Consider the following 26,007-nt stretch of genomic DNA (forward strand, 5'->3'; position numbering starts at 1 on the left):
TGTATCCCTTTGAATGGGTGTTTTTGTATTTTGGGGGTAAATACCCACTAGTGCAATTCCTGGATTGTAGAGTAGTTCTATTTTTAATTTTTTGAGGAACTTCCATACTGTATTCCACAGTGGCTGCACCAGTTTGCATCCCCACCAGCAGTGCATGAAGGTTCCTTTTTCTCAATATCCATGCCAACACTTGCTGTTTCGTGGATTTTTAAATTTTACTTTAGCCATTCTGACAAGTGTGAGGTGATATCTCATTGTCGTTTTGATTTGCATTTCCCTGAAGAAGACTGATATTGAACATCTTTTCATGTGTCTGTTGGTCATTTGTATGTCTTCTTTGGAAAAATGTCCATGCCTTCTGCCTATTTTTAAATTTGATTATTTGGGGTTTTTGAGTTATATAAGTTCTTTATATATTTTGCATAGAAATCCTTTATCAGACGTCATTTGCAAATATCTTCTCTGATTCCATAAGTTGCCTTTTAGTTTTGTTGATTGTTTCCTTTGCTGTGTGGAAGCTTTTTATTTTGATCAGTCCCAATAGTTTATTTTTGCTTTTATTTCCTTTGCCTCAGGAGACATATTTAGAAAAATGTTGTTATGGCTGATGTCAGAGAAATTACTGCTTGTGCTCTCTTCAAGGATTTTTATGCCTTCAGGTCTCACATTGGTCAAAAACTTTTTCTGCATCTACTGAAATGATCATATGGTTTTTATCCTTTCTCTTATTGATGTGACGGATTACATTGGTTGTTTTGCAAATATTGAATCACCCTTGCATCCTGGGAATAAATCCCACTTGATTGTGGTGTATGATTTTTCTAATGTATTGTTGGAATGTATTGTTTGCTAATATTTTGTTGAGCATTTTTGCTTCTATGTTCATTAGAGATATTGGCCTACAGTTTTTTTTTTTTTTTTTTTTTGTAGTGTCTTTATCTGGTTTTGTTGTCAGGGTCACACTGGCCTCATAAAATGAATTTGGAACTTTTCTTTTCTATGTTTTTGGAATAGTTTGAGAAGAAGAGGTATTAATTCTTCTTCAAATGTTTGGTAAAATGCACCTGTGAAGCCATCTGGTCCTGGACTTTTGTTTGTTGGGAGTTTTTTCATTTCTGATCTAATTTCATTGCTGGTAATCAGTCTATCAAAATGTTCTATCTCTTTCTGCTTCAGTTTTGGGAGGTAATGTGTTTCTAGGAATTTATCCATTTCTCTTCTCTTTACCTAGTAATGACCCCTCTTGTGGACATAAGACTCACACCCCATCAGTACTGATCACATGACTGCTCTTCCAGGTCACATGACATTGCTCAGGTTATTTAATCACACACACACACACACACACACACACGCACACACATCATTTCCCCATAGCATGGATTCTTATTGGTAATCAGCAGTGATAAAGTCATTAATTTTTCTCCCTCATACAAATACTATGGCAAGGACAGTGTTATGATGTCCCCACATTGTTTCCTCCCAGCATTTCCCATGGTGTCATTTCCAGGCCAGTGTATTTAAGAGCTGGTGTGCCTTTGCCAATTCTTTCCATGCTGCAATGATCTTGGAAGACCCTCATTCTACATGGCCCAGCTACAATACAAGAGGGGATCACCCAGCTGCATCAGACTTTATAAAGGCGTGGTTTCAGGGTTTATTTGTTGCTCCATGTAGTCCAGTCTAACTTGGCTTGTATGTAGGCCAAAAGTTGACTCATACTTTGGACATGAGCATTTTTATCCAGCTATAAAGTAAAATATCTGCTCATACACATACGATAGTAATGGCTTTTCCACATTTTATGCCATTGAATTTTATGTGATGTCCATAGAGATGTTTTATATAGGAAATTTATGAATAAATTTTTCTGCTTTTTCTCCTGGCATAACATTTGTAAATTTGGGGCTGGTTTCATAATAATCTTGGCAGAGAAGTAAACTACTTGTTTTTACTAAAAAGGAGTGGGAGTTCAAATGATGTCTCTATGGTTTTTGTCTCTTCTTAGGCCTTAGCAACAAAATTGCATACTGGAAAGCATTGTCTTATACTCATTCTAGAAAAACTCAGTTGTTCTACTAGAGAGCCCAGAATGTTTTATGTGAAAATAAAGCAAAAGTTTGACAAAGCCTCAAAGAAGACAATACGTGTTCAACTTGACTTTTACTTTTATGTGAAGTAATCACTTGTCTGATCTACACAGATTCATATTCCATATTCATAAGGGAGTCCTACCCACTGCTTCTATTTGAGATGCTTTTCTGAACTGTAGTTTATGTTACTGTGTTCCATTTTGATCCAGGCCTCACTGAACCATTTTATTATTTTTATTTTTTATTTTTTTTATTTATTTTTTTAAGTCTCCCCCAAATGGGACTTTTTAAAAAATTTTTTTTAACGTTTATTTATTTTTGAGACAGAGAGAGACAGAGCATGAACGGGGCAGGGGCAGAGAGAGAGGGAGACACAGAATCGGAAGCAGGCTCCAGGCTCTGAGCCATCAGCCCAGAGCCCGACGCGGGGCTCAAACTCAGGGACCGCAAGATCTTGACCTGAGCTGAAGTCGGACGCTTAACCGACTGAGCCACCCAGGCGGCCCTAACTGAACCATTTTAAAACAATAACCTAACTTTTTAAATTGGGAGTAGAACATAATTGTCTTAACCCGGGTCCTCAAGAAAGTGAAGCCTGAGACAAGGATGAAAGTGCTGATATGTCATTTGGGAGGTGCAGACCTAGGGCAGCAGGGGTAGAGAAAAGGGAGCTATAAGGAAAGAAAAGACGTGATGGCACCACAATGACCCACGAAGAGAACCAGCAGACTGTACAGCAGGCAGGCACATCCACTCTCCAAGGGGGATTTTCTGGAAGGGTTACAACTCCATGGCAGAGGTAGAACGTACCCACTTCCCAACTCCATCTTGTCTCTTGCATCTCAGTGGTCATCCCTAGACGTCCAAATGCCCATTACTTCCGGGTTGTGCCGTCTAGCTCTTTGGTGGTTTCTGAGTCTCATTTCTGTTCTTTGGTCAGATGAACACAATTATACAACATTCTCATGAGCTGTTTTGAGGATGAAACAGGATAATGAATTAAAAACCTTAGTATTCAAATAAATGGTTGCTAAGGGAAGAGATGATGGGAACTCCTAAGTGCTCAGCCATTGACCAGAGAGCTCCTAATCATCTATGAAATGATGAGGAACCTGTGATCAGTAGGTCACAAGGAAACAGGGCAGACACTTGGATGTGGTGACAGACTTGGATCCTGGTCCAACAGTGATGTGCAGCTGTTATGACTATATTCATGAAAGTGGTGGGATAGGATGGGATCCAAAAATATTTCTGCAGAATAATAATAAGCAATAATTAAATAACTTTGGATGGAAAAGACTCAACTCTGTAGTAGTCAAACACAATAGCTTCTAACAGCTCCTCAGGAAAATGTCTATTTCAACATTGCTTCAGGAATTCAGAGAATGCTGGAAATATTTACTCCACCTTGTTTCTACCTTTAAAAAAAATATCATGTAGACCTAGAGCAAAAGTTCACATCTCCATCTGTTGTCTCACTGGGGCAGGGTTGTTCTTTTAAATTTGGGAGATAAGAGCATCAAAGTTCCCAGAGCAGTCTCTTGACTTTTCCCCTCAACATTCACTTATATTGAATGGTTGCAAGTTTCACTACAGAGCGGCAACACACTGCATTTCAGCCAAGAAACTCACGTTTAAGAAACAAAATATTCCAAGCCACAATGAAAACAGATCCAGTGCTAACAGCTGAATTAAACCTTGAAGCCAAAACATTTAAAAATTGGTATTCTCATGTTGCTTGTTACTTCTTTACATGGCATACAACTGGATGCCTTAATTCTCTGTCAAGTCCATTAAGAACAGAACTTTTCATTCCACAAATACTCCTTGAGATTTGGGGTTGGGGCTATGGATATTAACATGAGCTTCCTACAATTTAGTTGCAAATATGTGACAATTAACCAGTACAATTGTGAAAAGGATGGTATAAGGCAGTCTGAGAGTCTGGACTAGTGAGGGATAAAGATAGCTAAGGGCTCCAAATTTACAAGAGAGAACCCCACATGTTGGACAAATCAATGGAGGCATAGGGTGGAGGCAGAATTTGAAAGGATGGAAAGAGCCTAGGTGGAGAAAAGGGGCTGAAGAGAGCTAATATTCTAGGCTAGAAGAGAGTTATGCGTAAAGGCATAGAGCGGTAATGTGCATGCCATGGTCAAGGGGCAGAATGGGAAATAATAATAGTGTTTATTGAGCACCTACAGTCCATTTGGTTGTGCTAAGCCCTTCAACATTATTCTCATTAAATCTCTCAATAACCCCACATATAGGCATTCTTATCATCTCATTTTTACAGAGGTAGACACTGTCTTTGAAAAGGCTGAGTGACTTTCCAGGGTCAAGGAATTATCCACAGGCAGGATTTTGAATTCAGGATGAGGGCTCAGGTGAGACTAGGAGGAGCCTTACATGCTAGGCCTGTGCAGGGTAATGGGTGAGGCAGAAAAGAGACAAAGAGGAATGAGCCTCATTCCTCAGACTCACAGTCTAGTTGGGAAGAAAGACAAGATGGCAAGTCAATAGGATGGTGGTGTGCAGGATGGACCAGAGCAGGGAAATTCAGCGCCAGCCATGGGGTTAGAAATGCCAACTCTCAGGCTGTACTCCAGACCTACTGAATCAGAAACTCTGGGGATGGGGCCCAGCAATCTGTGTTTTAACAGGCCCTCCAGACAATGATGGAGCCTGAGAACCATCTAGCAGTGGAAGTAGGGATGGAGAGGGCCACCTGGTGAAATGTTATGAAGGATGAATCAGTGCTAAACTTTTCTGTCCACTCAGTCAGTCCTTGGCTCACACAGGCTACACCTTGCTGAATGGCTGTGGAGGGCTAGAAGAAATGGAGGACAGAATGTTTCCTCATAGGTGTGGACATTTGAGACCTGGGTTGGTTGTCCTGGATTTGCCACATCCTTCACCTCTTTGAAGTCTCAGTTTCCTCGTGTGTAAAATGGAAAGAGCAGTAAGAGCAACCTCACAAAGGTCTTGTTGTGAGTGCAAGGAGGTTGTATGAGAGTACACGCTAAACTTCCATCAAAGTGGAAATACAGGCTGTTAATAGTGACAGAAAGAGAGAAGAGAGGCTTTCCTCACCACTTGGTTTTATGAAATATGAAGTATCTACCTGGATAGAGGAAGTGATGGTAGAATAGCTAATAGTGAATGCCCCTGTGGGCAGTTGAAGACTCCAAGGTCAGGGATGGAAATACAGGTTTTGGAATCTTGGCAAAGAGATGAGTAAGGGTAGGGTGCTCTTTTGTCACAAAGAGGGTCACAAATAGAGAGTTTATATTTATATAAAATACCACAATCCACAAAGCTCATCATGTGGCATCTCCAAGGTGCTTTTGGCACAGTCTCAGGGGGCCCCAGAGATGAAGATGTGTGGGGAGACTGCGGCGGACACACGAACCCTGAGGATGCACAGGGCAGCTAAGACCACTGAGAGAGCAAATTTCAAAATTAAAATAGGGGAGGGGCACCTGGGTGGTGCAGTTGGTCAAGTGTCTGACTCCTGATTTCGGCTCAGGTCATGATCCCCAGGGTCGTGGGATCAAGCCCTGCACTGGGTTCCACATTGAGCATGGAGTCTGCTTAAGATTCTCTCTCTCTTTCTCTCTCCCTTTCTCTCTCCCTGTCCCTCTGCCCCTCTCCCCAATTCATGCTCACTCTCTAAGAAAAAAAGACAAAAAATTAAAATAGCAGATGTCTCAGATAGTTGTGGCCAGTATAATATTCAGGCTACAAACTCAGGTCTGCAAGAAATAGGACATATTTAATTAGTCAATTAATTTTTTGCTTTTGTGGTTTATTTACTATTAATGCTTAATCTGAGAAACATTTTTTGGAAGAATAATTGAAATATGATTTATATACAATAGAATTCACTCTCTTAAAGTGTATAATTCAGAGGTTTTTACATATTTACAAAGTTGTACAACCATTACCACTATTTAATTCCTGAACATTTTCCTCCCCCCAAAGAGAAATCGCATACTCCTTAAGGGTCACTCCATTTCATCGAGCACCTGGCAACTATTAATCACTTTCTGTCTCTATGGATTTGCCTATTCTGGGCATTTCATTTAAATGGAATCATATAATATGTGACCTTTTGTGACCGGCTCCTTTCACTTAGCACAGTGTTTTCAAGTGTTCTCCATATTGTTGCATAAATAAGTACTTCATTCCTTTTTATTGCTGAATAATATTCCATTACATAGATACATTACATTTGTTTATCCATCCATCAATCAGTGGAGTCTTTGGCTATTTAAAATAATGGTGTGGGATGCCTGGGTGGCTCTTGGGTGTCAGACTCTTGGTTTCAGCTCAGGTCATGACCTCACAGTTCGTGGGATTGAGCCCCGTGTTTGGCTCTGTGCTGTCAGTTTGGGATTCTTTTTCTCTCCTCTCTCTGCCCCTCTCCCAACTCTCTCTCTCTCTCTCTTGTTCTCTCAAAATAAATGAATCATTAAAAAAAAGACTCTTTATTAAGAATAAATAAATAAAATAATGCTGCAATGAACATTTGTGTAAAAGTTTTTAAGTGGCTATATGTTTTCATCTCTTTTGGGTATATACCTAGGAGAGGAATTATTGGGTCATATGGTAACCCTGTTTAACTTTTTGAGTAACTGTCATACTGTTTTCCAAAGTGGCTGCACCATTTTACATACTTCCCAGTAGTGTATGAGGGCTCCAGTTTTTCCACAACCTTGGTAACACTTACTATTTTATTATTATAATTATCCTGATTTGTGTAAAGTGTTATCTCATTGTGGTTTTAAGTTGCCATTTCCCTAGTGACTAATGATGTTGAACATCTTTTCTTGTGCTTATTGGCCATTTGTATGTCTTCTTTGGTGAAAGGTCTTTCAAACCCTTTGTCTATTTAGTGGGAGGGTTATTTGCTCTTTTACTGTTGAGTTGTAAGAGTTCTTTGTATACTTTTAATACAAGTCCCTTATCAAATATATGATTTACAATTATTTTCTCCCATCCTATGCATTCTTTTTACTTTTTAAATTATGTCTTTTATAGAAAAAAAGTACTAAAATTTTGATGAAGTTGAATTTATAATTTTTTAAAAAAATTGCTTGTGTTTTGGGGTAATATCTAACGCCTAATTTAAAATCAAAGATTTACACTTACATTTTCTAAGAGTTTTATGGTTTTAGCTCTTACATGTAGGTCTTTGATCTATTTTGAATTAGTTTTCATATGTGGTGTGAGGTAGGAGTCCAACTGCATTCTTTTGCTCATGGATATCTGGGTGTCTGAGCATCATTTGTTGAAAAGATTGTCCTTTCCTCATTGAATTATATTGTCGTTTGTTGGAAAGCAGTTGGCCATAAATGAATGGCTTATTTCTGGACTTTCAATTCTATTATATTGATTTATACAATATGTCTATCCTTATGCCAATACTATTGTCTTGATAATTGTAGCTTCATAGTAGAAGTGTGAGTTCCTCTACTTCGTTCTTTTTCAGGCTTATTTAGGTAATTTTGGATCTCTTGCATTTCTACATAAATTTTAGTATCAACTTTTCAATTTATGCAAAAAGGGAAGCTGAGGTTTTGATAGTTTGTGTTGAATCTGTATAACAATTTGAAAAAAATAGCCACTTTAACAATATGAAGTCTTCTGATCTATGAACATAGAATGCCTTTCTATTTATTTAGGTCTTTAGTTTCTTTAACAGTAGTTTTCAGTATACAAGTCTTACAACACTTCTTTTGTTAAGTTTATTCCTAAATAATTACTCTTTTTGATGCTGCTGTAAATTGAATTGTGAATTTTGTTAATTGTTAAATTATAAATTTTCTTACCTTGTTTTTTGGATTGTTCACTACTAGTGTTTAGAAATACAATTGATTTTTGTATATTGAACCTATATCCTCCAAACTTGATATACTTGTTTATTAGTCCTAATAGGTCGTGTGTGTGTGTGTTGTGTGTGTGTGTGTTCCTTAGGATTTTCTATATATAAAATCATGTGATCTGTGAATACAGATGGTTTTACTTCTTCTTTACCAATATAGATGTCTTTTATTTCTTTTTCTTGCCTAATTAGCCTGGATTTACTTTATTTTTAAACAATAATTTCCTCTTAAGCTTCTATTTTGCCAAGCCATGGAATCATAATTATCAATTTGGATCTGCTGTGCATTTTCTGGACTTGTGCCTAATTTCTTAGGAAGCTTATACGGAATTAAGTTATCAATAGAGGAGAGCAGTGGCTGGTCCTTGGTGCCACCTTCATTCCTGTTTCTATTGAGTGTTCAGCCCTTGATGCGTGGAGAGCACTGCTTTGTCCTTCCTGGCCCAAGCTGTTGGCCTTCTCAGATTTCTAGCTCTCTGTGCTACCTTGTTATAGCCCTTGGGTACTCACAAAACATTCAGTAGCTCCCAAGTTTCTCTGGTTGCAGGAAACTCTGTTGAGACTGTCTTAGATCTGTCTGCTTAAACATAACATTGCTCTCTCACCCTGATGGGCAACAGGAGAACATGTACCCTGGGCTCTTCCTGGACATGGTGAATATGAATTCCTTTGGAGTCCCCAATAAACATGGAGCTTTGGTCATTTGACCCTGTATCCCAGGATCTGGTCATGGGGTGGGACTGACTATGGAGCCCATCTCACAGGCATCTCATTCCATGCTCCTGTATTCCTTTCTCACTCTCTTAATTTCCCATCTAGAGAATTTTCATGTGATTCAAGCAGTTTACATGGGCTCTTTCCTTAGTCTTCGAAACTGGTGGTTCTCAGTTGTGTCTCAGGGATGTTGGCAATGTCTGGATATTTTTTTGTTGTCACAACTGGGGATGAAGTAGGTACTACAAACATCTAGTAGATAGAAACCAGGGATGTTGCTAAACATTTTACAATGCACAGGACAACTCCCACAACAAAGAATTACCTGGACTAAAATGTCTATATGGTGGAGGCAGAGAAATCCTATAGTAAATCTATTGTTTAAGCTTTAAATCTTTGAAGATCTGGGCTTTTGAAGTAATAATTTTTTGAAAAGCATTTTAATTTGATTTTCTGTTGTTTTATTGCCATCCTTAGGGCATGAAAGCAGAAGGTCTGTTTGATCAGGGAAGGGTAGGGAGCAGAAGGAAATAACAAAAAACACATTAGTTGAGTATCACATAGCAATGAAACTGAATGAGCCATAGACACACACAAAACCCAACCACAAAATAATGTTGAATGAAAGAGTATATACAATATGATTTCACGTATATAAAGTTCAAAAAGAAGCAAAAATATTTTATTGGGATATTCACAGCTGGATGGTAACATTATAAAGGAAAGCAAGGATATTATTGCCACAAAATTCAGGGTGATAATTATCTCTGGGGTGGAAAGGTGGAAGGAAAATGTGATGGAAAAAGGATACCAAGTGAGGTTCAAAGGTACTAGTGGTGTTCTATTTCTTGTTTCTTTTAAACACTGCATTTTTGTTTTATAAGATTTTATGTATGCTTCACAATTAAAACCAACCTAACCACATTAGTCAGAATTCAGAAATTTTACCCTTCCAGAACAGAAAAAGTACATAAATGGAAAAATAGGTGAATTTCAAACAAAAGCTGGGTTTCAGTTAATAGTAATGTACCAATGATAATGTCACAGTTTTGATGCCTATACTATACTAATGTAAAATGTTAGCAATCAAGGAAATTGGGTGAGAGATATATGGGGTCTTTCTGAACTCTTTGCAACTTTTCTATTAATCTAAAATTAGTTCAAAATAAAATGTCGACTTAAAACAGATCTCATGCTAATATTTATAGATCTTTCTCTAATTCTTGATCTTTCTTTCAGTTTTTACTGATTTTCTTTTGATGATATGAATAACAATGAACATAATAAGAGCTAATACTTGCAAAGCACTTATTTTGTGTAAGCTACTGCTCTAAGTACTTCATACATGTTCACTCATTTTATCTTGACAGAATTCCAACAGTTAAATGTTATTACTATCCCCAGTTTACTGGTGAGGAAATAGAGACATGGAGAGAACTGTGTGCAGTGACTAGCCCAGCTGGTAGGTGGCAAAGAGGGTAAAACACCAGTACAGCCGCAATCTGGCTCCAGCACTTGTGCTCATAATACACTGTGGTTACTTTACTGAGGGTTTCAGAAGTATGAGAAGTACAAGGAGACAAACAAAACCACAGCCGCTCAGATGCAACCACAATTTACACTATAGCATCTTTCCTTCTTCCCTTTTTTCTCTGTATGTTTTCATTTGGTATATACAAATTTGTAGCTTGATTTTCTTCTTACTCCAAACATCATGTCAAAAGCCTTTTTCATGCCTCTAAAAATCTAAAGTAAACATTAAAGGCTATGCAATATTCTGTGTACAGATATGCAGTGTTTTACCACCCGTATCTGGAATGCTGGGCATTTAGGTTGTTTCTAATTTCTTTGTCATTAGATACAAAGCTGCCATGAACATCCTCATTCTTAATTTATGCCTATATTTTGATCATTTGCTCAATTTCTTCTTTTTTGTCACTTACTTTTTTCTGTTTTTCTTACCCTTACTTACTAGGCCAAGCAGTTCTATAAATTCACAGGGTAACACTTTAGAATAAAAATTTTCAAGCTTTTGGGGGCTCCTGGGTGACTCAGTTGGTTAAGCATCAGACTCTTGGTTTTGGCTCAGCTCATGATCTCACAGTTTGTGGGTTTGAGCTCCACACCAGGCTCTGTGCTGACAGTGCAGAGTCTGCTTGGGATTCTCTCTCTCCCTCTTTCTCTGCCCCTCCCCTGCTTGCTTGCTCACTCTCTCTCTCTCATAATAAATAAATAAACAAACTTAAGATATTTTTTTCAAGCTTTTACAACTCTGTTTCATACCATTCAATCAATATTCCCCCTTATCCTTTGAGAGTGAATGGCAGATTTTCCATGCTATGAAGATGAGACAAGCAACTGTGAGTAGTATCTTTCTTTACACCTGAGGGAAGAGAGGTGCCAGGGTGAAGCAGGATTAGGCAATGACACCCATAATGATGAGGAAACAAGTAACATTTCAAAGCTCCTAGTAATATACCAAGTGCTCTTGGCATGTAGTATCTTACTTATTCTTCTGACCAATTCTATAGGTAGATATTTCTATCCCATTTTATAGATGAGGAAACTGAGGCCCAAACCCAGAGAGCTAGATTCAGAAGAAAGGGTGGGCAAGGAAAAAGTTATGATATGGGAAGGGGAGCAACTGTTAGACCAGACCTATTGGTCTATGTGTCTCTGAGCAACACATTGTGTGGTGCCTATTACATCAGGATCGGTACTTAATATTTACTGGGGAAAAAAATCCCTCAGCTCCTTATCTTCAGGGTTCTTTACAGAATCCTCAATTTATGACAGTCTATCCCAGATATTTGCATTTAAATCAGCCCACGTGGGGTGAGGCTGGTGGGAGTGTGGTGCGTGCAAACCTAAACCTTGCCACTCAAAGCACGGTCTACCAAGCAGTGGTCGTGGAACCTGAATTTGTCAGACATGTGTAATCTCAGGCCCCTCCTCACACACACTGGCTCAGGACCTGCATTTTCACAAGATTCCAAGGCTCTGCATACACATGGAAGTCTCAGAAGCAGTGCTCTGAGAGTTTTTTAAAAAGAAAGATTTGTCTTAGGCTGTGTGGAGGCCCGATGCCAAACCTATGGGCCCTGAAACAGGTCTTCAGCTCAGTTCTGTTCACGAAAGTGACTCAAAGAATATTGGCTGATGGCAGAGGCTATCTAGGGACTCTTGGAAATTCAGGTGTGAGATCAGAGAACTTCGGCCCTGCCAACTTTCTTTTTCTTGCTCTATTCCTACTTCTACCTACACCCAACTCCATCATATTGTAAAGTTCCAAGGTGGGATCTGTTGGAGGACTTCTAGAGGAATCTTCTAAGCAGAGAACAGCTGAGCTCCAGCTGCCACTATCAGCTTCCAAGAAAAGACAAGAACCACGAAGACAAAAACAATGCTACATTTGGGAAGTAAGGGCAGGAGGATGGTGAGAGGAGATGGTTTCTCCTCATGCTTTTTATAGAAGTGCATTTTTGCTTCAAGAACTGACAGGGTTCTTAGAAAGGGTGTAGCCCAACCTCCTTGTTTTACCTGTGAGGGAACCAAAAGTTTTCACCGCAACCACACAGCTATTGGCAAGGGCAGAGTCCAGGGTCATGTGTGGCTCTTCAGTTTCCAGACCCAGTCCCGCTCCACACCACATGGGACGCGAGGGTGGTTATACTACTCATCATCATTTCCAGCCCCTTCTAGCAAGCCTTCCTTCACACCTTCACCTGCACCTCCTTCAGAAGTAAGAAAGCTCCTCTCCAGACACTCCTATAGTTGGGTTCTGGATACAATTGGGGTTACTTGGAGTAGATGTGCTCCCAGGATATCTGAAAGTGGAAGTTAGCACAGAGCACATTTCTACTCTTTCTGTTGGCAAACCTGGGGATGGCGGTGAGATGCTACAGCACAGCCACGTGGGAGTCAAGAGGCGAAGGACACTTGCCCTTGCCAGTGCAGACGGAGGACAAGAGGTGTGGTTCTGGGGAAACAGTTGAGACCACGAGGTTTTCTGATCCCTGACCTGCATCAAAGATACCCCAGAAGGCAGCTTCTCGATTCCCAACCTTTCTGACGATGGTGAGGCAACAAACAGCTCCTGGAAGGCGATTCCTCCTACCTTTCTGATAATTTGGTAAGCACATAACTCACATGACATTAAATCCTTTTGTGCTTCAAGTGCCCAGGGCACTTCTATTTTCTGCTGCTGATACATTTCACTCTCCTAAGTGTGAGCCATATATTCACAATTAATCATGGTCAGGAGGAGCTCTGTGAAGACCCATTTTTCTCCTTTTCTCTCTGAATATGAATGCACATTATTTGAAACACAAACATTTTTCACAATGTATTCTTATTTTAGAATGTATATTATGTCATCACCTGAACTTCCTGGAACTGTAGGATACTGGAATACAAACATTGTCACATCTCAAAACTTTAGGCATCAGGAGAAATACCAGATGTTTCATTCAGTTTGAAATTAGGGTGCCTGGCGAAAGAACAAACACACCTGACTCAAGAAGAGTTACTGGAGGATAGAACATTTAATTTTTTTCTTCTTAATATTTGTATGAGATATTTCTATTTTTTTTTAAATGTTTATTTATTTCTGAGAGAAAGAGAGCACAGGCAGAGGCAAGGCAGAGGGAGAGGGAGACACCGAATCCGAAGCAGGCTCCAGGGTCTGAGCTGTCAGCACAGAGCCTGACATGGGGCTCGAACTCACATACTGCAAGATCATGACCTGAGCCGGTGGGACGGTCAACTGACTGAGCCACCCAGGTGCACCATGAGATATTTCTAATGCTGAGTACTTTCTTGCTTTGTCACAGTATAGCATGCATTTATTCATATGGCACATTTGGCCCAGAAAGTGGTTTGTATTAAAGTCCATGTAATGGTTTGAAGTTAATCATTTAGAGAAAAAATTTATTCCAAAATTCTAGCTTATTTTAATAATAATGATAATAGTAAGAGCAACAATGACTGCTATTTACTGACATCTTCCTATGCTCCAGTCACTGTGCTAAAACGCCTTTTATCTCATGCATTGGATGTTTCCATAGGGTAGATGTTATTGTTCCCATTTTACAACTGATGACACTGAGATTGAACACCTTCATGGTCACACAACTGGTAACTGACAAATCTAGCATTTGAAAACCTAGACCTTTTTGACTCCCAAGTTCATAACCATTCCAACTTTGTCTCCCAAAATAGCACCTGTTGGAGAGAATAGGGTTTCACGGAGTTTTGAGAAGTTCAGGCTGTGGGCTGCAAATTCTAATGTAACTAAAGGGTGTTAAGAGGATGGATTTTTTTTTTCTTTTGAATCTTATTTCTTTTCCTGATGAAAATTTGGGTCATGTAAAATTTTTATATATGTCCAAATTCATGGAGTTCTAGGGGGAAGGAGCCGGTAATGCATACCCACAAGAAAATAAATTAGACCAAAGTAGAAGGACAGGAAATTTTCCTTTTTGTTTCTCTCTTGACTACCTGAGGATTCTGGGCCATTCACATTTTTGCAGAGTTTCAAGAGGACCTGACACTAGGTGAATCTCACTCTTGGCGTGGAAAGAACTCACACGCAGAGGGGTGTATGGTACAAACTCATTAGTCATCAAGAAAACCTCTTCTTCACCTGCACCCACAGAATGGCTCTGTGCACATTCCTGCAACATCCCTCGTTTCCAGTGCTGTGCTAAGAAACACATCAGACAGACGCTCCCTTGTCTATTCAAATGATCTTTCCTGTTTGCTTGACGCTTTTGACAAAAAAGGATGGGAGGCAAAACTCTGCCACCCACAGCAAAGTGCTTCATTCACCTGGGCATTGGAGTCAATACCTTGGCAGCCGAGTGCTGGAAGGGGCTGGGTTCAATTTTGAATGTTGTCCAGTACTCAAGCCACGCAGTTAATCACACCCAGAGGCTGACTTCCCTTCCCAGGTTACGAACGTCACGGAGGGATCAGGGGTCAGGGGTCCTCGTTGCATCATCCGCTTTTTGCAAGAACGGCTGACACCAATGGTGATTTCCCCGTGCGCAGACTGGTGGCCCCCCGAGAGGATGGGGCCCCCAGAAGCTCCACTTCCATCTGGACCTTGCGCTCCCAATCAAACACAACCCACTTGGCGGGCGGTGCAGAAACCAGCTAATGCAGCTCTCGTTGACCCTTCAGACTCGACCTTTCTCCTGTAATCTCTAATCTTGTTTTTAATAAATGTTTAACTTCTGGATTAATTTCCATGATTTCTGAGGGTAATTTTTCACAACTCAGATAATGCGTTCTACGTGCTTGCTGAGCTGTTGCTGCACTCAACACTGTAAACACTTCAGACTGCTGTTGTCTTCCTAATACTCTCCCTTATTATGTGGGCTTGCGTCGTCAATGAAATTTCGTCTTTATTCTTTCTGCCATCTGTATAATCGCCAGAGTTTAGAAATACTTGCGCCTTCCTTTCTTTGCCTCTGGGAGAAGAATTGTTTGTTCAACCTTCACTAAATTAGTATTTTTCTGGCTTCTTATCTCTCATTTCTTGAGCAGTGGTATATAATTAACTCTGAAATTTTAATGTTTTTCACTTTCCTGCCTTTTTTTTGGCAATTCACCTGCTTTCTACTTTCTTCCTCTCCATCTGCTGATCCCAGGGAGGGGTACTTCTCGCCCACATCATTATTCTATTTGTTTTTTAAAAGGCTCTGTGGTTTGTTGGAAGAAGAAAATGTTATCTGCTGCCACAGAGCCTGACTGGTCTCCTTTGTCATTTTGCCCGAGTTCCTTGGGTCACGTCTCCTATCCTCTGTACGTGGCCATGGGACTCGGAGGCGCCGTGTAATGCCATAATGGAACCACATTTAAAAGCCGGACGGATTCCTCAGAGTACTGCTGCTCTAATATGCTCCCATTACCGGCGTGTGTCGATATGTGCCTGAGACAGCAAAACTGCTGGGAGGGTATCTGAAAACAACGGAGAACATCAGGATGATATGGATCTTGGCATATTTTTTCCAGTGTTTCTTTTTGCCTCCTGCCGTACCACAAGCAGCCTTATTTTATTTTTTTGTTTTGTTTTGCTCTTTATTATGTTGCCTTTTCTTATAATAGCAAGTGATTTAAACAAGAAGTCTTGTGATATGATTTTCCAATCACTTATATACAGCTTTTAAAACACAAGCTGAAGAATGCTGCGCATACAGTCATACATTTTATTATTGTTTTCCTTTTAAGCTTGTAACTTGAAAATTATTCTAGGGGCACCTGGGTGGCTCAGTCGGTTGAGCGGCCGTCTTCGGCTCAGGTCATGATCTCATGGCTTGAGAGTTCGAGCCCTGCATCAGGCTCGCTGCTGTCAGTGATGGAGCCCACTTGGGATCCTCTGTCCCCCTCTCTCTGCCCCTCCCCAGCTCGTGCTCTCTCTCTCTCAAAAACAAATAAATATTAAAAAGAAAATTATTCCAGTCTTTCCCTCTTTTTTAAAATTTACAATATTGTTTACATTTGCATTACTATTTTCACATACTAACATACAGAGATCATGTGTCCATGCTTATAAATATCACTTTTCATGTGATTTTGAAGAGGTCGAATTTGCCTTTTTTAGGACCTTAGGTGTCAGTGACCACCCTGTGTCCTCCGAGGACCATGCAGTTACTGGGTGCTCCACCAACATTTGAGGACTGGATGTGAATTGAATCAATGCATTCAATGGAAAAAGTCAAATGGTAGATTGCAGTGGTCTGAGGGGGATATGAAGAAACCAGATTCTGAGCATCTAAAGGTATCCCACATTTTTTTTAGTTTCCTGTTTTTCTTGTTGTTTAATTTCTTTAGAACAAGGAGAACATTTTCAAACCTCTAATCAGTGGTGATGAGTGTCCTAGTCAGACCAGAGAAGATGGGAAGCTGGTTCTCAGGATCAGCATTGGCATGTGATTTGGGTATTTATCTCTCTGAGATGATTTATGCCTGGACCTACCTGGAAGTCTGCAGGTTGGACCACATGTTCTCTTGAGGTCTTTGCCAAGCCAATATTTTTCGAATTCCTTGGTAAAATGTTAGAATTACCAACTCACACTTGCTTTAGATAAAACTCGGCAGACAGTGGAGATATGAAGGGAAGTTACCCTGCATCACCCTAAAAGCTTACAATTTGCCTTTCTTCTACAAGTGGATAAGATCAACCCTTTAGTATCATGGTATTTTAATTGCTCTGAGATAATAATTTTTGAAGTGTGAGTCAGATCCTATCATTTCCCAGTTGTAATGCTCCAATGTCTTCTTTTGCAAATGGGATAAAATCTAAACCCTTTACTGTGGCTCTGCATTGCTCTCCACCACCCAGGACTCTGTTCATGCTGGTCTGTGTTTTACTCATCTTCAGTGGCACCCGAGGGTTCCTAGCAGTTGCTCTCTTCTAGGGAATATGCCTTAAATTCCCCTGGATTGATGTTTGAAAATATGATTCCCACCTGCCCTTCCTCTCCTCCACCTTCTGAAATGAAACTTTTCTGGGAGTGAAGCCCTGGGGTAGGTATAATATTTTGAAGCTTCCAGTAGATTCTGATACACAGCCACATTTGGGACCTACTGCCTCACAGGGAAGCCTCTGGACCTGGCTGCTGGCCTGCCCCCACATGGCTGGAACCATTTTCCTTATCATTCAGGGATGTTGTTAACTAGCCTAACTCTTCAAAATCTGGGCCAAGGAAAAGAAGGCACAGAGACAGAATTTCCCTTTCCCATCTACCTGGGGCCCTGCCATTTGACCTCCTGCTTCCAGTCTAAGGTGCAAGCCCCACTGCTCTAAGAGAGCCAAGTTCCATGACCTTCTCTCCTACCCTCGGCCCTGCCTGCAGAGGTGATCACATAGAACTTCTCAGTGATCCTGGTGTCCCTCACCATCCCTGACACAGAAGGTGAATCCTCTAGGATCTCCTGAGGAACATGACCTCTGGAAGCTTTGGGGTGCTCACATCACCACGCCAGCACCCACTGCTCAGACTTTTGTTCTTTGGTGGAAATTCACTATTCAAAAGTAAACGATTCAGTGGCGTTTAGTACAATCATAATGTTGTGTGACCATCACCTCCATCTAGTTCCAAAACATTGTCATTGCCCCCAAAGAGACCCCATAACCCTAAGCAGCCACACCCCACCCCTCTCCCCACAGCCCCCAGCAACCACCATCTGATTTCTGTCTCTATGGATTTACCCATTCTGGACATTTGGGCAGGGAATGCAGGAATTGCTCCGGCCCAGCTTAGACACTGCCCTTGCAGGAGACTAGCGCCAGCCACTCTTCCAGTTTACTTTACCCTGAACCAGTAAGCTGTGGCTGGTGGGGGACTGGGCTGAGGCCAGGTCACAGGGCCTCCTAGGCAGGAGGGGCTGTTGACTGTGTAACTTCTCTCGGAAGCAAGGGTGAGAAAGCATGCCAATATGATATCCATAGAACAACGCTTGAAAATAATTTGCCGAAGTCTGCTTTGCTAGAGAGAGAACTGAGAAACCAAAGAGCCTGAGTAGAGAAAAAATGAAGAATAGGAACACCGAGGAGACAAGTTTTACAGCTTAGTGGTTTTCCAAGTGGCTGAACCGGGTGGTTCACAAGACTTGGCTGTAACAGAGGTACCTACACTTTGGTATATAACAGATTCTCCTGTGTAGTGGCTTAAAAATACAGATTTCCTGGATTCAGCTTCCTTGGATGGGGCAGAAGTTCTGCTGGGAATCTATATTTTAAAAATATGCTCCTTTGATGATTGGTGATGCACACCAGAATTTGAGGAAAACTACCCTATGGGAATTTTCAGTAACAGGAGATTTAAAACAATGGAGAATCAAGCCTTTACCCTGGTGCAAAAGTTCCTTCTCAACTGCCTGACATCTGTTCTGGTTCTGGGGTGTAATTATAGCAAATGAGAAATTACAATGCAGTTTGAAGCTTAATAATCATAATGGTAATGATAATAATTATGATATAATAAAAAGGCAGTCAGGTGCTAGGAATGGAAAGGGATACAGCCATGTAAAAGAAGAAAGGAATCCAAATTCTAATTAGGAACTTTCAAAGAGGACTTCTGAGCCAACAGGGAATAACAGGGAATAACGGGGAATATACCTGGAAATACCTGGAAAAGGCTGGACAAAACAACAGGTGGTCAGACACAACATTATATCAGTTTTTCCCTCTACATATACTAGCAATGAACTATCAGAGGTTGAATTAAAACAAAAAAAACATGCTATTTATTATAACATCAAATTATAAAATAGGACTAAATATGACAAGATGAACAAATCAGGTAACCTGAAAACTACAAAACACTGCCGACAGAAATGAAAGAATAGCTAGATAAATCAAGACACATGCTGCTGTAATTGTGGGTCAACATGTCAATCAAAATTCTTGGGGGATCTTGTGGGGTGCCTGGGTGGCTCAGTTGGTTAAGCATCCAACTTCAGCTCAGGTCATGACCTCATGGTTCATGGGTTCAAGCCCCACATCAGGCTCTGTGCTGACAGCTCAGAGCCTGGAGCCTGCTTCTCTCTCTCTGCCCCTTCCCTGTTCATGCTATCTCTCTCTCTCTGTCTCTCAAAAAAAAAAAAAAAAAAAAAAAAATTCTTGTGGGATTTTGTAGAAATTGATAAACTAAAATTCATATGGAATTGCAAGGACCTAGAACAGCCCAAACAGCTTTTAAAGAGAAGAACAAAGTTGGAAGACTAACACTACCTGACTTCGAGACTTATTTTAATGATACAATATTCAAAACATATGGTATTGCTACAAGACAGACAAACAGATCAATGGAACAGAATATAGAATGTTCCAGAAATGAGATGCACATATATACGGATAACTTTTTTCTCACAAAGTTGCAAAGGCAGTTCAGTGGAGAAGGGAAGGTACCAAACCACTGGATTTCCACATGCCAAAATTTCAACTTGGATCTGTACCTTGCACCAAAAAGAAAAATTAACTCAAAATGTAGTAGGCCTAAAGGCACACCTGAAATTGTAAAACATGTAGAAGAAAACATAGGAGACAATTTTGCAAGCTTAGGCTAGGCAAAGATTTTCTTAGATAGGACACCAAAACACAATCCATAAAAAACAAAACAAACAAACAAAAAAACCAAACTTGGTCAACAGAACTTCACCAAAATTAAAAACTTCAACCCTTCAAAAGATACTGTTAAGAGAATGGAAAGACAAACCACAGTCTGGGAGAAAATATTTGCAAATCGTATATTTGATAAAAACACTTGTATGCATAATATGTAAAGAACTTTCAAAATTCAGTAAGAACACAGCTAAATTTTAAAAATGAGCAAGAGATTTGAGCAGACACTTGGGAGAGGAAGACACATGTTGACAAATAAGCATATGAAAAGATAGATATTCAATATCATTATCATAATTGAAATGCAAGTTAAAATTACAATGAGATACCACTATTAAAATGACTACAATTGAGGGGCGCCCTGATGGCTCAGCCAGTTGAACATCTGACTCTTGATTTTGCCTCAGGTTGTGACCCCAGGATTGTGGGATCAAGCCCTGCGTCGGGCTCTGTGCTGAGCGTGAAGCCTGCTTAAGCTTCTCTCTCTCTCTCTCTCTCTCTCTCTCTCTCTCTCTCTCTCTCCCTCTTCTTGCCCCTCCCCCCTTCTCTCTCAAAAGAAAAAAAAAAAGAAGAAGCAAAATTGAAATGATTAACTATAGCAAGTGCTGGTGAGAATGCAGATCAACTGGAACTTTCCATACAATGTTGATGGCAATGTAAAATGGTACAATGGCTTGGAAAACAGTTTGGTGGCTTCTGAAAAAGAAACCATATAGCTATCATATGATACAGCCATTCTATTCCTATGTATTTTGCTGAGAGAAATGAAAACATATGCACATAAATTGTGTAGCATCTTTGTCTGTAACAACCCCAACCTGGAAACAGCCCACATTTCTCAACATCTGAATAGAGAGACAGTCTGTGGTATATCAATTCAATGGAATGCTATGGAACAATAAAAAAGGATCAATTATTGATACTAGAAACAACTTAGGCAAATGTCAAAGTAATCATGCTGTGTGAAAGAACAAGAGTACCTATCGTATGATTCTGTTTATGTGAAATCCTGGAAAATACAAATTATCGTGACAAAAAACAGACCAGTGTTTGCCTGAGTGTGTGGGGTCAAGGTGGGAGAGATTACAAAGGGATATGGGGCAATTTAGGAGAGCAACGGATATGTTTATTTAGTTTGATTGTGAGAATAATTAAACAGGTATATACATGTGTCAAACTTATCAAATTGTGTATTTTAAATGTGTTTGTTTTGTTAATTATATTTTAATAAAGCTACTTTTTAAAAAGGAAGATCTTGTAGACAAGCTCACTTCCTGTGAGTCTTCAATAGCAGCTGGGAGAATAGGTCTAGAGCAGAGTCTGATGACAAAGCAGCCTTCGGTCACTTGGCTGGCCACATGCCACCTGGAACATCTCTCCCAGGGATCCAATCACTTCCAGCACCCACAGAGGCAAGAAAATGTTCCAAAATGTGGCTCTGGCTGTGTCTGGATTATAATTAAAGCTACAAATAACCCAAAATGAATTAAGTCTCCCCAGCTAACGTGTCACTCCTAATTTAATCTAATTGGCCTCTGAATGAGAGTCTCAGCCTGCCTCAGAGGCAAAATTTTCTAAATGAAGTGAATTTAAACTGCTAAGTAATTGCAAACTGGGGGCTTTATGGTTAGAACAATTGTTATTGTTCTTTGATTACTTGCTCAACTGGATTATTCACTCATTACCATTGGAACCACTGAGACTTTGAAGTGGGGCCCTTGTAGCACGTAAATAAAGCATTTTATAAGACAAACCAGAAGGGAGGGTCGCCCAAACCAGCTTGGCCTTGGGGAGCTGTTGATTATGTTGATTTTATGAGTGTTTGGAGAATCTTAAAGCATATTTCATGAACAAATGAACAGCCTGTACCACCCATTCAAATAACTGGTGGCTTACTACCCCTGCGTTTGGAGGCATCAATTTTTATTTAGCCCCAGGATCTAAGCAATGAGCTTTGAAGTCATCCCATTTAATCAAATTAACTTACTGTTCAACAGTTTTGACCTTAAGATGCAACTGTCATACCTGGGTAGACCCCCTACAGCAGCCGTGGGGAGAAAAAAAAAAAAAAAAAAGATCTGTGTTCTAGACAATTTCTCATCCCCTGTGTTATATGGACATGTTGCTGCACATCTCTGAAACCCAGGCATGGAAGTTCTGTGGGAAAAGTATCAGCTTTGCAGGAAGAACCCACCTGCTGTGACTGTTGCCCAGTTAACTTCTTCTTGCATGAATCATTGAATTTCTTTGGGCTTAAGTTCCCTCTTGAGCAGGAATGGCCACCTCGCGGAGCTGCTAGAGAGACTGAACATGATCAGTTATGTGAAACATTTCATACTTGTGAATGCTGTTATTTTCCTCATCTGTAACAAAGGAATTCAATCAGGGGATTTGAAGAGTCCCTGTGTTAGTTTCTGTAGCTGCCATCACAAGGTACCATGGCCTAGGTACCGACAGAAATGTATTTCCTCACATTTGTGGAGACTAAATCTGAAAATCAAGGTGTCAGCAGGGCTGCGGTTCCTTTAATGGCTCCAGGGGAGAACCTTTCCTGGAAGGAGTCAGCTCTGCATGCTCCTCAGTTTGGTGGCCACATCATTCCAGGTTTTGCCTCTCTCTTCATATCACCTTCTTCTCTGTATGTCTCAAATCTCTTTCCGCCTTTCTCCTGAAGGGGCACTTGTCCTTGCATTAGGGCCCACCTGGGTAATCCTGGGTGAACTCATCTCAACATCCTTAAATACATCTACAGAGAACCTTTTTCCAAATAAGGCCGCATTCAGAGGTTCTGGGTGGACATATCTTTTGGAAGGAGCCACCATTCAACCCACTACAGTCCTCTTTAGTGCTATTGTCCTCATATTTTGGTCTGGATGTCAACATTTGGTCAAGCTTCAACAAGTTCAAGTTGTCTATTGAGTAGCATAAAAGCTATGATGAATTTTGACATTTTCATATTGTCTGAAAATACGTTTCTTCAACATAGCCATGTAAAAAAATGCATCCAATAATTTGCTATGGTGGGAGGAGGGGCTATGTTGAGAACAAAAATTTATTGATGACAAATTTATGCAAACTGGACAAGGAAGTAAAACTTTCCAGCAGCCCGTGGCACCATAACAACAACAACAAAATGTGTGGCCAGCAGGAGTTGTATTCAATTATTAAGGAAGTAGAAGGAGCAATTGTCAGCACTGAGCCAAGTTTGCCAGAATTGGTGCCTCTTGGTTAATAACTTTTGTATTTCTCCTTCAGCTGGTTGATGTCTACTAGTCTTAAAAGCTTCTGTGGAGGGGAGCCTGGGTGGCTCAGGCAGTTAAGCATCTGACTCCTGGTTTCATGACCCACGGTTCATGGGTTCAAGCCCCGCATTGGGCTCTGTGCTGACAGTGTGGGGCCTGCTTGGGATTCTTTCTCTCACTTCTCTCTTTGTCCCTCTCCCATGCTCTCTCTCTCTCTCAAAATAAATAAATAATGTTCTGAAAAAAAAGTTTCTGTTGAAAATAGAAAGAGGAAGATGTTGGAAAGAATGCTCATAATAGATAGTAACAGCTCACTGAACTTCCTTTGCAGATGGTCATTAGAATTATGCAAGTGTGGGATGTCCCCATGTTCTCTGATCCTCATTTTGGAGAGTGAGCCACTGGGGAAGTCTAAGGATATGGGATGTGTCATAAGAACCACAGTGGCCAGATTTAAATCAGGGCAAAATGGACATTAGGTGAGTTCTCAAATGACCTGTTTTAAAGTATAGGATTAGGGGCGCCTGGGTGGCGCAGTCGGTTAAGCGTCCGACTTCAGCCAGGTCACGATCTCGCGGTCCGTGAGTTCGAGCCCCGCATCAGGCTCTGGGCTGATGGCTCAGAGCCTGGAGCCTGTTTCCGATTCTGTGTCTCCCTCTCTCTCTGCCCTTCCCCTGCTCATGCTCTGTCTCTCTCTGTCCCAAAACTAAATAAACGTTGAAAAAAAAAAATTAAAAAATAAAGTATAGGATTGGATCCATAGCATGAGTCATAAAAGTGGCTGGATTTCATATTCCCTCCACACTGTGGATGAATAAGGTCAGGATAGATTCTTCTTTCCTCCCTTCCTCTGGATCCTCCTAGACATGGATACTGGGAAATTGCTGGGTTGGTGACCACCCTGATATGTCCTCTCTGTACTTCTTATATCTCCTAGACCACCGCCCATGCTGTCCCAGTTAATGACTCAGTCTCAGAATATCAACTCATCATTACTTGGCTGGCAGAAGAACTCAACTTCTCTGATCTCCATTCCAAGAAGGTGGTTACGTGCACAACGAGTCTATGTTTTCTGAGGGCTCTGGAGGTGGGTAGCCTAGACCTTAGGGGGAAGAGAGCTCTGTCTCTGAGGGCTGTGCTCTTGGGACTCATGCTGCATGTTTCTAGTTTTGCATCTCCAGCTCTATTCTCCATCCTTCCCCAGATGCTATAGGCCTTGGGAAGCTGAACTATAATACAGCATCAAGGATTCCCTTGCTCTCTGGCTTCCAGTTGGGTTCAGCCAATGTAGTGTCACAGAGAGAGGGAGGAAAGTAATGTTGGGGCATTTTATTCATGTTCCTTCAGGGTCACTGTCATCCCTCCACCCCTGGTCTCAGCTCCTGACTGGCAGCCTCCTCCACCCTGCCCTCTTTGTGGTAAGGAGGTCCTGGTAACCTTCAGGCCTAGGAATAGTAATGAAGTCCTTCCAGTCCTTACTTGCCCTAGAGTATTGCATCCTCTCTTGTGTCTTACTTTTCCTCTGCACAAAGCCTTGTCAAGAGTCCCTTTATGTAATTCTTCTGAAATCACCCTGAGTTGAGTGTGCCATCTTTCTCCATAGAGATCTGAACTGATGCAGCCCCTTCATTTATAAAAATTAAATAAAATAATATCCATCTCATAATGTCTTCAGGATTAAATCCGGTAACACACGAAAATCACTCAGCATAATAATGAGCACATAGTTCTCTGCTCAGTAAATGACAGCCCAAGACATATTTCAGAGTGGAGTTGGTATGGCACTCTGATTAATAGTATGGAGCATCAATTCAATTCAGTTCAGTCCTACCAAGATTTACTAAGCTCCCACTAGGTACAAGGCAGTTTCATGATCATTTCAAGGTTTTGGAAACATCACTTTGGATGCCACACAGGGAATAGGGTAGATAGAAGAAGACCAGTGAGGGGTTTTTGCCATAGCCTGGATGAAAGATGGTAGCTTGGGCTGGACTGGCACCAGAGAAGCTGAAGAGAACTGGACCAATCCTAAAGGCATGATGAAGATAAAATGAATAAGAAAATTGAGGGTGGACTGAATATAGAGAATGAGGGAGGAGGGTATCAAAGAAGAAACTTAGGTTTCTGTTTGTTGGTCATGTCATCATCCAAGAGATAAAATATTGGGCTGAAGATCTGGTTTGGTGTGGAGGGGGTGGGAAGACCATGAGTACAGTCTTGGGTTTGATCAAGGTAGGCATCTAGGTAGGGAAGTCAAGAAGCAGTTGGAGCTGATGACACCAAATGCTGACAAGATGTGAAACCATAGGAACTCTCATGTGTAGCTAGTGGGAATGCAAAATGGCACAGCCACTTTGGAGGGCAGTTTGGTGATTTCTCACAAAACTATACATACTCTTACCCTGTAATTTAGCATTTACACTCCTTGGTATTTATTCAAAGGAGTTGAAAACTTAGGTCCACCCAAAAATCTGCACAAGGACATTTATGGCAACTTTATTCATAATTGCCAAAACTTGGAAGCAATCAACATGTCCTTTAGTAGGTGAATGGATAAATAAACTGTGCTACTTCCTGACAATGCAATATTATTTGGCACTAAAAAGAAAAGAGCTATCAAGCCATGAAAAGAAATGGAGGAAGCTTAGATGAATATTACTAAGTAAAGAAGCCAATCTGATATGGCTACATACATATTACTCTAATTATATGGCATTCTGGAAAAGGCAAAACTGTGGAGACAGTAAAAGAGATTGGTTGCTATCAGGGATCAATTGTTGGGGGGAGGGATGAATAGGCAGAACACAGAGGATTTTTAGGGCAGTGATAATTCTCTATGTGATACTGCAATGATGGATATATGTCATTATTCATTTGTCCAAACCATGAGATGTACAATACCAAAAATGAACCCTAAGGTAAACTAAGGACTTTGAATGA

At 40.6% G+C, this 26,007-nt stretch overlaps 1 long non-coding RNA gene across 6 annotated transcripts in view; it reads right to left on the reverse strand.

The window, feature by feature from the left end:
- Positions 1-26,007, reverse strand: part of LOC106971480 (uncharacterized) — a 41,329-nt gene that overhangs the window by 4,499 nt on the left and 10,823 nt on the right. For 3 of the 6 annotated variants that reach the window (XR_008291211.1, XR_008291210.1, XR_008291208.1), the window contains exons 3-4: positions 13,075-22,129; positions 2,904-3,063 (exon numbers count right to left, since the gene is read on the reverse strand). This is a non-coding gene — a long non-coding RNA (uncharacterized LOC106971480). The remainder of the gene's footprint in view (positions 1-2,903; positions 3,064-13,074; positions 22,130-26,007) is intronic. The other 3 variants (XR_008291212.1, XR_008291213.1, XR_008291209.1) reach the window with 3 other exon arrangements.

This window comes from Acinonyx jubatus, chromosome D4 (assembly GCF_027475565.1).
Source record: "Acinonyx jubatus isolate Ajub_Pintada_27869175 chromosome D4, VMU_Ajub_asm_v1.0, whole genome shotgun sequence".
In the NCBI taxonomy this organism is placed as follows: domain Eukaryota; kingdom Metazoa; phylum Chordata; class Mammalia; order Carnivora; family Felidae; genus Acinonyx; species Acinonyx jubatus.